Consider the following 16,503-nt stretch of genomic DNA (forward strand, 5'->3'; position numbering starts at 1 on the left):
TCCAGTTAAAGATATTGGGCCAAGTAAAATGATATAGAGTTTTGTATGGGATCCAGCCCAATTAGTAATTGGTTAAAAGGGATCAGGGGTAAGATAGAACGGTTTATGCGTATTCTGTAGAAGAAACTGTCTGTTCCTCTCATCTCCTTTCTCATAGTCTAACTTCTCATCCCCATTCTTATCTCTATCCTTAGTTACTTGTTATTTCTAATTCAATAATTTAAGTGTTACAGTGTAATTTGGCTATCAATGATTGTATACTAGTTGAGTAATTGTGTTGAGAATTCTAGTTTGTTTCATTGGTGCTTTCATTGAGAGTGTTACAGTGTAATTTGGCTATCAATGATTGTCTACTAGTTGAGTAATTGTGTTGAGAATTCTAGTTTGTTTCAAAACCAACCATGGAAGAACCATAAAATGCAACATCTGAACCTTAAACTTTCACCGAAAACACCACTGCTCAACCAGTAAATGCCATTAAATAATTGGTCGCTGCTTTCGTTCATCGGCATCTCTAAAGTTTCAAGCTTCCACCACCCTTAAGCTCCAAAACACCCAAAAAAAAAAAAAAAGAAGCTCTGTTTTCTACCCTTTCCACCATGAGAGCCACCTCCATTGTCCCTTTTTGATAAAAGCTTGAGTTCTTGTTTGAGGTCGCAAAGTCGAGGTTCCGGTCTAAGTTCTCGTTTGTTTGAAGAATTTCAGAGGTATTATGACATAAAGGTCCAAAGTCGAGGTTCCGGTCCAAGTTCTCGTTTGTTTGAAGAATTTCAGAGGTATTATGACATAAAGGTCCAATCTTTCCTTGTTCTAGAGCTAATACATGAAATTTGGTGTTCTGCATTATGCAATTAATTGAAGTTCGCATGAGATTTTGTTCTAAATGGTTGTGTTAATTTATTCATTTTCAATTGTATGCTTATGATTTTCGTATATGTTTGTGTTAGTATGTTAAAGTGTGGTTCTTTATTTGGCGTCCAATGATTATTCTGATGGCATGCATTGAGGGAAGCTCTTGCTTTGTTTGATTTCATATCTTTAATTAATATAATTGTTGTAGTCTGTATTTATCAGTGTGTTGGTTTTCTTTATTGGGATTGTCCTACGCTAAAACGGGGGTCTAAGTTGATGCATGGAGGATGTATTTTAACATATTATAATAATCTTGTAGATTTTGGTCTTAACATTTAAATAAACTGAAATTTCAGCACTTTAAATTGTTAAAGTTTTGGCTGCAGAGAATCGTTTCTTTACATTTATTATCGTATGAGTTTTTTTGCTCTTTCTTTATAATTTTGACTAGTTTTGTGCGAAGGAATAAAATGGACTCCTCTGAATTAATTAGAGCGCGTGAATACATCGGGCCATGATATAGGCCTAACTAATTAATTAAGTGGTGATATGAGCGAGACGAGATGTGAATTATTTCAAATCTCGTTGCTAGTATAAAAAAGAGTAGTAAAACCAATTGTAAGGGAGCGAGATGGGTTGCGAATTTATTCAAAACCCGTTGTCGAAAGAGTGAAAATTAATAATAACCAAATAATTTTAAGTCTTGGATTTTAGAGACAAATAATTGCCTTTAACGCTAGATGAGCTTTAGGCACGTTTCAGGACGTTTGTTTCGATTAAGAATGCGGTTACGCATCTTATTTCGAGACGCTTAAACAACTCAAGGATGCGGTTACGCACCTTGGCCAATTTTGTTTTAATAATTAATTTTGTTTCGATTAAGAATGCGGTTACGCATCTTATGTTGAGACGCTTAAAAGATCCGAAATGCGGTTACGCATCCGGGTTAAGTCTAATAAAAGTTCAACAATAAAATACGAGCGAATCAAGGCTAGTAACGCAATTTATCCAAAATTAGTTTAAGCTAAGTATAAGTCGATAAAGAGACCGTGCTAGAACCACGGGACTCGGGGAATGCCTAACACCTTCTCTCTGGTCAACAGAATTTCTTACCCGGTCTTTTATTTTCGCGGACCAATAATAAAAGAGTCATTTCCTTTTGATTAGGGATTCATGCCGACGAACACCAAAACTCAATTCGAAGTGGCGACTCTGTAAATAAATAATCTCTATTCAAAATGTCACTTCAATTGGAAAACCCCTTTAATAGTAAAATCTTTGCGTGTTTATCGTGCAGGGACAGAAAAAAGGGGTGTTACACATACCATACAAGAGATTATCAAGTGATCCCTCCCAACAAACTCAGTAAGTCTATATACTGATCCAAACTATCTAACATACTACAGTTACACCAAAGATGGAGACTCCTTGGGTGGTTTAGGAACTGGCAAAAAAAAGAGCGGAGAAGGGAAGAGAGAGAAAGAGAAAGAGGAAGAGTGAATGAGTAAGAGAGAGTGAATGAGGGAGAGAAACCTTCTCTAATGCAGAAAACTGAAATTCCATTCCTCTTTGGTCAGGGTTGAAGTTTGATCCTATTCGTTTCATGAGTGCCACAAAGCACCAAAATGCTTCGGATTCATCTCCCATGACATGCAAATTGGTGAAAGGAGATCGCCCATACCCTGCAAAGAAATCTTGCGCAGAAAAATTGTAATTTGAAAATCTTTTGACTAAGATATATCATTTTCCAACTTAATACAGAATTTTCATAGTTGGAATAGATTATATTAATAGAATACAAAAGAAATTAGAAGTTTTAGTTTTTTCAGTTAAGCTCGCATGAAGGTGACACCTGACAATAACCCAAAACATCGTCATGGACCGAGTAGGTCCCCAATATATCACGCAGAATTTTTGGATGAAACATTTTCTTCCATTTTCCTGCAAGCCTCCACTTTTAAAGCTTAACACTAGATGAATATTAGCATACTAGTTAAAATTAATGGTTAAAATTTAATTAACTAATTCAAGGTTCTCACCATAGTTTGAATAATAAATATTTCATATAATTTGCTTCCAAAAATATTAGTAGTAATCCCACAATTATAGTTATAGATTATTTTGTCCATAAATATATTTAAAGAAAATCTCCCAGTCTCCCTCTTCCTACAGTTTTGTACTTTCCTCACAAATATAATCTATCTTTCAATTTCTCTTTGAGTTTAATCTTTTGATTTCATTTTAACTGTTGGGCATTATCCCTCAAAGTTAGCTATAAGTAGGGATGACGACAGTTAAATATTTTTAATAACTAGGTTTCTTCTAATTATGCTAATTGTTTATTTTTATAACAATATCGGGAGAAGAGATGACATCTTGAAAATGTTAAAGTTTAGAAATCTGGCAAAAGGAGAAATAATCGGAAAGTTTTTAAGCTGATAAGGACTTCTTTATTATTCAAACTATGATTAGAATTTTGATTTAGTTAATTAAATCTTAACCATCAATTTTAACTCATGCCATTTGTCTCTTATCCAAGTAAGAACTTGGAGAAAATGGAGACAATGGAAATGAAGAGGAGCGCATCCTTTTTGATGTTTGGTCCGTTATTCCCGTCCATGGGTTTGATTGACGGATTAGTCTCCCAACATCTCGCCTAAGAACAATGGAAGAAGTAGAATAAAAAGATCGGCTTTCTTAACCTAATAATAAAAATTAGTGTTTTAAAGACGGTTGAGGACTCGCCTTGAGGCCCGAGACGCAGCAAAATGCCCGGGCTTAGTTCCTCGAGAGGCTTACGCCACTAGCGCCGATGCACGCCCTAAACACGCTTATCTGCCAACGCTCAAAGTTAACCTAAGAGTTCTTACACAAATTATATGTTAAATTCTTTAATTAAAATCATCGACCCTCGTAATGCTTTAACAAATGAATGATACTTAATAGTTTTTCATCTATATAAATAAGAAGATTGGGTTGACAAGTCGTAGTATTGCATATTTACTATTTGAGAACATCATGACGGTTAATATCACTTAAACATTTCTTTTAAAAATACGTAGCCGATTTGTACATTTTCATTTGCCATTGGTCTTTCGTCCTATATATCAAAATTATCATATTTTATTATTTTCGCTATTTGAAATTAATTTAAATTTATTCATGAAGGAGTTACGTTTTATTATAATACGTCACTATTAAAAAACGAAGCGAAAGTCCACGGCCAAAACCGACTTGATCGAAAACCATTTAAAAATCATCGCAACACCTCCTTCGATTTACGTTACGTCGCTTTTCGAAAATGGACAGACTCCGACGGTTATTTAAAAAAAAAACCAATGAAGTCCGTCGTTTTTTTTTTTTTGAAAATAAAATAATAAAATGTAGCAACTTGGAATCGAACAGTATGTTCCTTGGCATTAACGGCTCGCCACTAGACCACACATGTTCTTTCATCAAATACTTACATTGATTTAATTTATACTATTTTTCGCTCTAAAAACCGACAAACTCCGTCTTATTTTAGAAAATAATATAAAAAATAATTATATTTTTCACACATTTTTGTGCGAAAAATAACCGGCCTTGATCCGTCGGTTTTCTTAAAAAAAAAAAAAGATTTTAAAAAAATTATCGAAAAACCAACGAAATCCGTCGGGTTTTCCTTCGGTTTACTATTTTCAGTAGTGGATAAAGTTTATTGATATAAAATGAACAGTATGATAGTAATATTTTTTTAAGAAATTGTGATTTTTTCATTGTTTGAAAGTTAAGATGTTAGAGTTAATTTGTATTCCATAATAGCTTTTATTTCATTGTATTATTTATACTTGTAAAATTATGTTTTATATAATTATAAAGTTGTAAGCAAACTTTTGAGGCCTAAAAATAGACCATGTATCTAGTATGCTTTGATATCACTGTGCTTCTTGTAGCTTGTGTTAATGTTTTAAAGACTCATCTCTAATTGCAGTTCTTCTTTTGTTTTATATTTTGGTGTCTTATCATGTTGAGATCCTATGTTTGTTGATCCATTATTGTTGCATTTGATCATGTGAAAACGTACTGCTCATTATTTTGATATAGAATATCTTACCTTGCTTGGTCTATTTGTTTATGTCAATATCTTACTTTTAAAATTTTGAGTTAAGTAAGTTGATCAAGTTTTGGGCCAAGACAATTATTTAAGGCCAGGTTAATTTTAATCGTGAGATGGGTTGCGAATCTATCTCAAACCCCGTTATCAAGCATAAAAGAAAAGAGCGGGAAATAACTAATTGTGAGGGGAGCGAGATGGGTCACGAATTTATTCAAAACCCGTTGTCGAAAGAGTGAAAATTAATAATAACCGAATAATATAAGTCTCGAATTTTAGAGACAAATAATTGCCTTTAACGCTAGATGAGCTTTAGGCGCGTTTTAAGATGTTTGTTTCGATTAAGAATGCGGTTACGCATCTTATTTCGAGACACCCTAATAACTCAAGGATGCGGTTACGTACCTTGGCAACTCTTTTTAATAATTAATTTTGTTTCGAGTAAGAATGCACACATGCATCTTATTTTGAGACGCTTAAAAGATTCGAAATGCGGTTACGCATCCGAGTTAAGACAAAAAAAAAAAGTAAAAAAGTTCAACAATAAAAGTACGAGCAAATCAAGGCTCAGATACATAACATATCCAAAATTAATTTAAGCAAAGTATAAGACGATAAAGTAACCGTGCTAGAACCATGGGACTCAGGGAATGCCTAACACCTTCTTCCCGGTCAATAGAATTTCTTACCCGATCTTCTGTTTTCGCAGATCATAATAAAAGAGTTATTTCCTTTTGATTAGGGATTCATAAGGTGACTTGGAACACCAAAACTCAATTCCAAGTGGCGACTCTGTAAATAAAATAATCCCTTTTCAAAACCGTCACTTCAAATGGAAAAACCCTTTAATAATAAAAAATTGCGCGTTTATAGCGCGGGGGAGCAAAAAAGGGGTGTGACAGCTCTGGCGACTCTGCTGGGGATAACCAGAGTTCGAGCTTTGTGATATTGCCTTATACTTGGCTTTTATTATTATTATTATTTGGATTTATTGTGTGCTTTGTTGAGCCTAATGTGCTAACTGCCGCTCATTTACCGCTTTGATATTGTTGAACTGTATTTTAAACTGTCTTCTCTCGCGCACCCTTCTGAGTCTCTAAAACACTTCACACACAGGCACAGGAATGCGATTATGCATCCTAACGTTTTGTCAAGATAAAAGCGGAGCGTCTTGCGCGCCGGCCCGAAGGATTTTAGTCACACATGTTAGGCGGGACGGGATAAGCAATGAACTCGGAATAACACCGCTACCGACGCATTGCCCTCTCCCCGACTCGAGTTATCCGCTCGGGTGACCCGGTCTAGATACCGTTTTCCGTTGGGTTTAAACCTAGCGAACCGAAACGCGTACATGATTATCCCTAGTAGGATGCAACACTTATACGCATCACTGCATTTGACTTAGTGGGACTCGGCATAGGGGTCGGGTCCGTCTAGGACAGGTATCCCTTTTTTTGACCGACCTGTGCATCTCATGTGCTATTTGCAATATTATTTTTAAGGCTTGCTTGATTGTTGATCGGCTTTAGGCTAACTAGTGAAATAGAGAGAGATAAATATTCATCTAACTTTTTACGCGCCCATTTTCCTTAAACCTCTAATTTGTCGGCTCTTGCTAAAAATAAGAAAAGAAGAGTTCAATTCGAGACGAGTTTATTAATTAATTTATTTATTTAAAAAAAAAACAACTACGTTAATACGATGAACTACGCACACTGTTTTCCCATGATACGAGATAGAGGCGACCCCATACGGGTTTGGTGATCCTTATTCAAAAAATTCAACAAAAAAAGTGTTTTATTTTGCATTAGAGAATCCGAAAAATAAAGGAGATAGTTTTATATTAAAAAAAAAAAAGAAAAAAAAAAGAGGGAGATTTCCTTTTAATGCCCTATCCAAAAAGAAAAAGGAAAACACAAAAAGATTTTACTTCGAGTAGTATTTTAGCGGGGTTTCGTTGGAGGACATTTTACAATCAACATCCAAAAAGATTTTTTTTTTTTGATCAATCAAAATCCAAAAAGTTTTTTTTTTTTTCTCTTCCTAAGATTTTCCTAAATTTCCAAAATAAAAAAAAAAAAATGGTTGGTTAAAAAAAAAAGAAAGAGAAAATTCAAAACAATTTTGTTGATTACTTTTTTGCCGAAACTTCCCGAACTACGCAAAGAGCTGATTCATGTCTCAACATGATACGTAGGCAACCCAAGTCAGGTTTGATCGAATTATTTTTGAGGAAAATAAAAGAGAGAGAAAAAATGAAAGAGATGAATGTGACGAGTGAATCTAACTAATGACACCTTCTGTGCTATAAGTTTTAAACCGTCATGATTGCGACCCATGGTTTTGATTTTAATATCTTGCTTTCTTACAAAAACTTTTTAAATAAAGGTTGACTTGTGACAAGTTTGGAGTTGAGCCACTACCCATCTTCCTCCAACCAAAAACAATCATGCATCCAACCACATAACACAAAATTGAAAAGGAAAGGAGTCATGACCGGCCATGAAGCAAACCAACCCTTACGGATACTTCAATGGAAATCGTAGATTCAAGAATCTTGTTTAAGAGATGAGGTCCGCACCAAACGACAAATGACGGATCCTGTATCGAGCTTGGACTAGTGGGCAACCTCCTCCACTCCCTAAGTTACTTCGAAAATTCCTCCACCACATCTTGTGATATGGCACGAACTCAACATATTCCTCCATCAGTATGGGGTTGCTACTAAGCGGTGGAAGAAAATGTCTAGGAAGCTAAAAAGTGGAACAATCTCTAAGAAATTTGCAAGGTCTAAGAGGTTTTAAGAGTGCATCATATAAGGACTTGTGTATGTTTCCCGATGTCCAATTACCTCCGGGCTTTAAAATCCCGAAGTTCGATATGTATGACGGACATGGTGATCCGATGGCCCATTTAAGAAGGTCGCAACGATCAGTTGAGAGGAGTCGGAGGCAAAAATGAGTTACTTATGGCTTACTTTAGTCAGAGTTTGACCGAATAGCTGCAGAATGGTATGCAAATCAGGACATTTCTCAGTGGCACATTTGGGAAGACATGGCTCAGAATTTTATTCAACAGCTTTTATATAACATAGACATGATCCCCGACAAAAATCACAATGAATTTGAAGAAAAAGCTACGAGAGTTTTAAGGAATTTGCCATTAGGTGGCGAGAGCAGGCTGCTAGGGTAAGACCTACAATGAAAGAATGTGAGATGGTGGAGACTTTTCTTCAAGTTCAAGAAGAAGCGTATTACCAATTCTTGCTCCCTGCATTGGGCAAACCCTTCAGTGAAGCAATTAAGATGGGAGAAATGCTGGAAGAAGGAGTTAAAACTGGTAAAGTTGTGAGCTTTGCTACACTAAAGGAGATCACAGAAAAAGGCCAGATAGATTCAGGGAGTCTGTCCAACCAGGAAGAGGAGGAAGTTGCATTGGTTATACCAACAGTGCCTCGAGATCAACAGATTCAACACCACAGCGGTATTCTCAACCTCCATACCATTTTTCTTCAAATACCCAATCTTTATACCAAGCGCACTCTGAGCCTCTAAACCCCACATATCATCATTACCCATCTCCATCCAATCACTCATACTCCCAACACCTGACCCATAATGCTTCCCTTCATTTTCGACATTCTAAAAGACCTCGATCATCTCCCTCAAGTTTTCAAGGTGCATCCCGACCTCACAAGAGGCACTGCATGTTTCCTCCTCTAGTTGAACCTTTATCCAGTTTGTTTGAAAGAGCTAGGGCTTTAGGGTTGCTACAGGCGGCAGAATTTCAGATTCCCAAGCGCCAACAGAAATCATTCAATCCCAACAAAAGATGTGCCTACCATTCAAATGGGCAAGGTCATGATACAAACGAATGCATCACACTGAAATACAAGATCCAAGATTTGATTGAGGAAGGGTTGCTGCAAGCTCATACTCTCATGCCACCTGATGTTGGAGGGTCGAATTGAGGATTGTCCTTCTGAAGTTTCATGAAATGACCTTCAAGTTCAATAGTGGATAAGAAGTATTGTCAACTAATCATTTGATATGCTGAAAATGTGTTTTGTGATTTAATTTGGATTTTCTTTCAAAAGGACTGGCCCATTTAGGGATTTTGGACCATATCTTGCTTGTCTCGTTCAATCTCCATATCTTTTTTTTTTTAATTTTCCTCTCTCTAAGGATATTAATGTTTTTTATTTTATTTTATTTATTTCTTTTTGTTTTTCTCCTAGTTATTCACATCAAGTTTTTTTTAAAAAAAAAAAGTCAATGAAGATGACATACATCATGACCAATGACAAGATTTGGACATCAATTCAGGCTTTCAGATAGTTAGTTATAAGATTACGGAGTTCCAAGAAAAGACAACAATGATCTTCATATTCAGGAAATGACCGATTTTGAGCATGTTTTGAGTTGGTATTTTCAAGAATTGATATGACGAAGGCATTTCATTCTGTTATCCTTTTTGAGCCTTAGTTTTGTTTTCTTTCATACCCCTCTTTTGGAATCAAAATAGAGTCAGAAAAGCGACAAAAAAAAAAAGGAAAGAGAAAGAAAAAAAAAAAAACAAGAGAAAAATATAGAAAGAAGAAAAACAGAACAACGCAAAAAAAAAAAAAAAAAAAAACCACAGCAAAATATAATTTCTTGAACTACGTTTGACCTGATTCTTGTTTCGACGATACGTAGGCAGCCCTGTTTTAGGGCTCGGTCCAACTAAATAAAAATTCAGCATTCCCATTTCAAAGAAACTGGGACAGAAGTTATTTTTCTTATTGACTCGTTTCCAAAAGTTGTAAGTCAGAACCCTGATCTTTTAGCATTGTCCATGAGTTATGCAGTTCTTTCATTTCATTCCCTGTCCAAAAGTCTTCATTACAATCCAAATAAAAGACCTTCTGATCAAGTATTGAAAATGCCAAGTCGAGCATGCCGTGAACTTAGCTAGTCTCGTGGAAACCATCAATGGTAGAAGCGGAAGTCTTTTTGAAGAAATTTTGTGAAATTGTGAGTAATCATGAATGAGAGAGGTTTGTTGGTGAAAACCTTTTGAGGCACCGCAAATCGAAAGTGTGAGACACGAGAGAAAAGAACAAAATGAGAGAGACTTGTTAGTGAAAACCTTTCGAGGCACCACAAGTCGAAATATGAGATATGTGTGCAACCGAATGTTCATCGTGAGAGAGCATACAACGTCAGTGTTACTTTCAATGAGGCAAAGGAGATCGACTCTCCAACACGAACAAGGATTTGATCAATCAACAAGTTTGAAAAGGTGGGCAAATCAAGTTATTGGTCTAAATGCATGTCACATTATGTTTCTTTCTTTTTGGGTCTAAATAAATTTTTGTTTCGTTCTTCTTTTTCTTTTCTCTTCCTTCAATTGGAGTCTCTCTCACAAATACTATTTTTTCGATTTCACTCATACATTTGTTGTTTGTTGTTTTTTGTCTCCACGAGGCGAAGCGAGCGAGAAAGAATTTTCAAATTTTACCACAAATATTTCAGAAGGGAAATGATCAGTTTGGTAACTCAAGTGAAAGGAAAGATTAGTTTGGCAACTCAAGTGAAATGAAAGATTAGTTTGCCAACTCATTGAAATAGAAATCGTAAGTTTGAAACTTATGGGGAAAGAAAAGAATAACGTTGGCAACTCAACGAAGTGGGAATGATCGACTTGATAATTCGGAAGGGATGAAAGGGTAAAGACAAAGTTGAAATCTCCTTAGATCAAATCAACTTTTGAACCTTCCACGATAGCGATGCAAATATGTTCCTCCAACCCAACCAAATTGACCAAGCTCAATGTTGAACTGCAAAATTGTCACAAGTCATCAATTTTTGAATTTCACAATTTCTTTTGTTTGAAGCAGGGGAAATTCACTAGAATTTTACATGTATTTGAGATTCATGTACACTAAAATGTCTTGCTTATAGGTTGGCTACCTCCGAATAAAGTCATACTTTTAATTTGACTACCTCCGAATATAATCTTGTTTATAGGTTGACTACCTCCGAATATAGTCACGTATCTAAATTTCAGGTTGACTACCTCCGAATATAGTCTTGCTTTCAAAGTGTTTATAATCTTGCTTATAGGTTGACTACCTCCGAATAAAGTCCTGCTTTAATTTTAGGTTGACTACCTCCGAATATAGTCTTGATTTTAGGTTGACTACCTCCGAATATAGTCTTGCTTTTAGGTTGACTACCTCCGAATAAAGTCATATTTTCACTTTTAGGTTGACTACCTCCGAATAAAGTCATACTTTTAATTTTAGGTTGACTACCTCCGAATAAGTCTTGCTTTTTAGGTTTATGCTTTTTAGGTTGACTACCTCCGAATAAAGTCATATTTATGAATTTTAGGTTGACTACCTCCGAATAAAGTCTGTTTTTTTTAGGTTGACTATCTCGAATAAAGTCATGTTTTAATTTTAGGTTGACTACCTCTGAATAAAGTCATGTTTATGCTTTTAGGTTGATCACCTCCGAATGCAGTCATGTTTATGAATTTTAGGTTGACTACCTCTGAATAAAGTCTTGTTTTAAATTTAGGTTGACCACCTCCGAATAAAGTCAAGTTCTAATTTCAGGTTGACTACCTCCGAACATAGTCATGCTTTCAGGTTGACTACCTTCGAATACAGTCATGCTTTTAGGTTGACTACCTCCGAATAAAGTCATGTTTTTAAATTTAGGTTGACTACCTCCGAATATAGTCATGCTTTTAGGTTGACTACCTCCGAATAAAGTCATGCTCCTAATTTGACTACTTCCAAATACAGTCATGTTTTAGTTAACTACCTCCCAATATGATCACAAATAGTCTATGATTTTTCTAACGCTCAAAAAATTTTCCGGTGCAAACTGGGACAGGAAATTTTGTTCGTGTTATTTGTTTTAATATCAAATCAGGACCCTCCTGGATAATGGGATTTACCTTTACTCCTAGGAGACGCACTTCCTAGTTGAGTCTTTCAGTTTAACCCCTAAGAGACGCACTTCTTAGTCAAGGTCTTTCAGGTTTTGCTTTTAGGAGACGCACTTCCTAATTTGAACCATAACTCTGAGACGCACGTCCTAGTCGAGTCTTTCGCTCTTAACCCCCTAAGAGACGCACTTCTTAGTTTGGGTCTTTCGGGTTTTTGACTTTAGAGACGCACTTCCTAATTTCCTTTACTCTTAGGAGACGCACTTCCTAGTTGAGTTTTTCGGTTTAACCCGTAAGAGACGCATTTCTTGGTCGGGGTCTTTCGGTTTTTGACTTTAGGAGACGCACTTCCTAATGTGAACCTTTACTCTGAGACGCACGTCTCACTAGTCAAGTTTTTCGAGTCTAACCTCTAAGAGACGCACTTCTTAGTCTAGGTCTTTAGGAGGCGCACTCCCTTGCTTTTAGGAGACGCGCTACGAGTTTAATTTTACTTTGATTTTAATTGAATTATTTTATAGTTTATAATTTTGCTAACACTCACAAAAATTTCCCAGTGCAAGGCGGGACGAAAAATTTTTTGTTCGTGTTATTTGTTTTGATAATTTACGGGACTCGCCCCCGAAGAATGGAAGAAAGTCGACCCGCTGGAGAATGGGAGCATTTTCGGAAAGTTGCGGATAGCCCGGACATCGAGGAACCCGCACGGGAGAATAGGGATAATTTTCAATTTCAAGCTCGGGGAGCCCGTTCGAAGAATAGGGTGTACTTTCATTGGTTTCAAGTTCGGTCGGAAGTAGCTTGAGCCCTTTGGAGAATAGGGAAGACTTTAAATTTTAAAGTTTAGAAACAAGAGTGAAGATTCAAGTCAAGATTCAAGAGAAGCTGCACAGATAGGGTCTTGTACTTGTATTTTCTTTTTAACTTTTATTTTTCATTTTGATGTAATAATAGGAGCCACGGACCGGAACCTCGACAAGACCTCACTCGACTCTCTAGCTCAGTATGTTCTATCACCCTTCATACTCTTGAACTACACGAGACCTGATTCCCTTATAACCCGGGATATGTAGGATGCCCAAGACCAGGGCTCGATCACATTTTGTTCCATTCCCTTCTCTTCCTTCAAATAAAGGTCGGGTCCAAATTGGTCTCGTTGTCTACGTCTTTGTCTGAGAACGCTTCGCGTCCCCAACCAAAGAGGGACAGGCTGTAGACACGTAATTTTGACCCTCCCCGTGTGTTTCACCTTATAGTTTTTAAATATTTCTTTTAATTTTAATTTTGACATGTTAGTTTTATTCTATTTTTATTTAGTAGGCTTATTTGCGAAAATAAAAAAGAACAAAAATATTTGCTATTTTTAGAGTATAAACTTTGTGTTTTAAAGAAAGAAAAATTACAAAAAATATGCTTTATAGGTTTTAATTTTGCTTAGCCAGTTATTTATTTTAAGAGTATTTTTTTTAGTTATCTAGAAATAGTTATTAAATATTTTTTGTTTTTACACTTTTAAAATAAAAAATTGCGGAGAAAAATTGTAATTTGAAAATCTTTTGACTAAGATATATCATTTTCCAACTTAATACAGAATTTTCATAGTTGGAATAGATTATATTAATAGAATACAAAAGAAATTAGAAGTTTTAGTTTTTTCAGTTAAGCTCGCATGAAGGTGACACCTGACAATAACCCAAAACATCGTCATGGACCGAGTAGGTCCCCAATATATCACGCAGAATTTTGGATGGGCTCCTCTCCATTTTCATTGTCTCCATTTTCCCCAAGTTCTTACTTAGATGAGAGACACATGACATGAGTTAAAATTAATGGTTAAAATTTAATTAACTAATTCAAGGTTCTCACCATAGTTTGAATAATAAATATTTCATATAATTTGCTTCCAAAAATATTAGTAGTAATCCCACAATTATAGTTATAGATTATTTTGTCCATAAATATATTTAAAGAAAATCTCCCAGTCTCCCTCTTCCTACAGTTTTGTACTTCCTCACAAATATAATCTATCTTTCAATTTCTCTTTGAGTTTAATCTTTTGATTTCATTTTAACTATTGGGCATTATCCCTCAAAGTTAGCTATAAGTAGGGATGACGACAGTTAAATATTTTTAATAACTAGGTTTCTTCTAATTATGCTAATTGTTTATTTTTATAACAATATCGGGAGAAGAGATGACATCTTGAAAATGTTAAAGTTTAGAAATCTGGCAAAAGGAGAAATAATCGGAAAGTTTTTAAGCTGATAAGGACTTCTTTATTATTCAAACTATGATTAGAATTTTGATTTAGTTAATTAAATCTTAACCATCAATTTTAACTCATGCCATTTGTCTCTTATCCAAGTAAGAACTTGGAGAAAATGGAGACAATGGAAATGAAGAGGAGCCCCATCCCAGAATTTTGATGTTTGGTCTGTTATTCCCGTCATAGGGTTTGATTGACGGATTAGTCTCCCAACATCCCGCCTAAGAACAATGGAAGAAGTAGAATAAAAAGATCAGCTTCTTAACCGAATAATAAAAATTAGTGTTTTAAAAGACAGTTTCAGGACTCGCCTTGGGGCCAGGCACTGGCAAAATGCCCCGGGGCTTAGTTCCTACGAGGCTTACGCCCTAAGCGCCCGACTGTACGCCCTAAACACGCCTATCACCTAACGCTCAAAGTTAACCTAAGAGTTCTTACACAAATTATATGTTAAATTCTTTAATTAAAATCATCGACCCTCATAATGCTTTAACAAATGAATGATACTTAATAGTTTTTCATCTATATAAATAAGAAGATTGGGTTAACAAGTCGTAGTATTGCATATTTACTATTTGAGAACATCATGACGGTTAATATCACTTAAACATTTCTTTTAAAAATACGTAGCCGATTTGTACATTTTCATTTGCCATTGGTCTTTCGTCCTATATATCAAAATTATCATATTTTATTATTTCGCTATTTGAAATTAATTTAAATTTATTCATGAAGGAGTTACGTTTTATTATAATACTGATCACTATTAAAAAACAGGCGAAAGTCCACGGCCAAAACGGACGGACTGAAAAACCGACAGAAAATCATCGCAACACCTCCTTCGATTTACGTTACGTCGCTTTTCGAAAATGGACAGACTCCGACGGTTATTTAAAAAAAAAAACCAATGAAGTCCGTCGTTTTTTTTTTTTAAAATAAAATAATAAAATGTAGCAACTTGGAATCGAACCCAGGTATGTTCCTTGGCATTAACGGGCTCTGCCACTAGACCACACATGTTCTTTCATCAAATATTTACATTGATTTAATTTATACTATTTTTTCGCTCTAAAAACCGACAAACTCCGTCAGTTTATTTTAGAAAATAATATAAAAAATAATTATATTTTTCACACATTTTGTGCGAAAAATAACCGACGCAGTCCGTCAGTTTTCTTAAAAAAAAAAAGATTTTAAAAAATTATCGAAAAACCAACGAAATCCGTCGGGTTTTTCCTTCTATTTTTGCCAGTTTTTCAGTAGTGGATAAAGTTTATTGATATAAAATGAACAGTATGATAGTAATATTTTTTTAAGAAATTGTGATTTTTTCATTGTTTGAAAGTTAAGATGTTAGAGTTAATTTGTATTCCATAATAGCTTTTATTTCATTGTATTATTTATACTTGTAAAATTATGTTTTATATAATTATAAAGTTGTAAGCAAACTTTTGAGGCCCTAAAAAATTTTACTGATGAATTTTATGGTTTGAGTTTCTCTTAGATAATATTGAAGATTTTAAAAAGAATTACAAAATATATATAACAAAAGAAAGAAAAAAACATTATGTATGTTTTAAGAGCAATATTTTAAAACTTTGAACTAAACTATTCAAACATTCATATTATTAAATAAGTTTTTTACAATAACATCCTAGCTAATGGCTGTAGACACGTAATTTTGACCCTCCCCGTGTGTTTCACCTTATAGTTTTTAAATATTTCTTTTAATTTTAATTTTGACGTGTTAGTTTTATTCTATTTTTATTTAGTAGGCTTATTTGCGAAAATCAAAAAGAACAAAAATATTTGCTATTTTAGAGTATAAATTTTGTGTTTTAAAGAAAGAAAAATTACAAAAATATGCTTTATAGGTTTTAATTTTGCTTAGCCAGTTATTTATTTTAAGAGTATTTTTTTTAGTTATCTAGAAATAGTTATTAAATATTTTTTGTTTTTACACTTTTAAAATAATAAAATAAAAAATGAGCAAATAGGATTACACCACCTCACCACAAAATGACAAAGTTTCATAACAAATCTTATCAAAATGGGAAGGGGTCACGTTTTTTTGGGAAATATTATTGTTAGGGGGGAACTCACTAATTTTGGACTTACATAGTGCACGTTAGCACAGCACACATCGGATCCTTTCTCCACAAGAAAACCATCCACACTTCACACTATATATACACTCACGCAATACACACCAAAGGGGGATGGCAGCTAAAGACCTAAAAAATCCAAAAACCTAGCAGCTACACAAAAACAATCAGCCGCAGCCAAAGGGGAAAAGCCCCCAAAAACAGAAAGAAAAAAAGAGAGCAGCAGCTTCACGAGCATTAAT

General features: G+C 34.8%; 1 long non-coding RNA gene across 1 annotated transcript; it reads left to right on the top strand.

Moving 5' to 3' along the window:
• The first annotated feature begins 12,707 nt into the window (after positions 1–12,707).
• LOC132029357 (uncharacterized) lies at positions 12,708–16,116 on the top strand. The gene is made up of 2 exons (XR_009407783.1): positions 12,708–13,145; positions 15,868–16,116. It is a non-coding gene; the product is annotated as an uncharacterized LOC132029357 (long non-coding RNA).
• Positions 16,117–16,503: the final 387 nt, after the last annotated feature.

The sequence above is a fragment of the Lycium ferocissimum genome, chromosome 9 (genome assembly GCF_029784015.1).
Source record: "Lycium ferocissimum isolate CSIRO_LF1 chromosome 9, AGI_CSIRO_Lferr_CH_V1, whole genome shotgun sequence".
Classification (NCBI taxonomy): Eukaryota; Viridiplantae; Streptophyta; class Magnoliopsida; order Solanales; family Solanaceae; genus Lycium; species Lycium ferocissimum.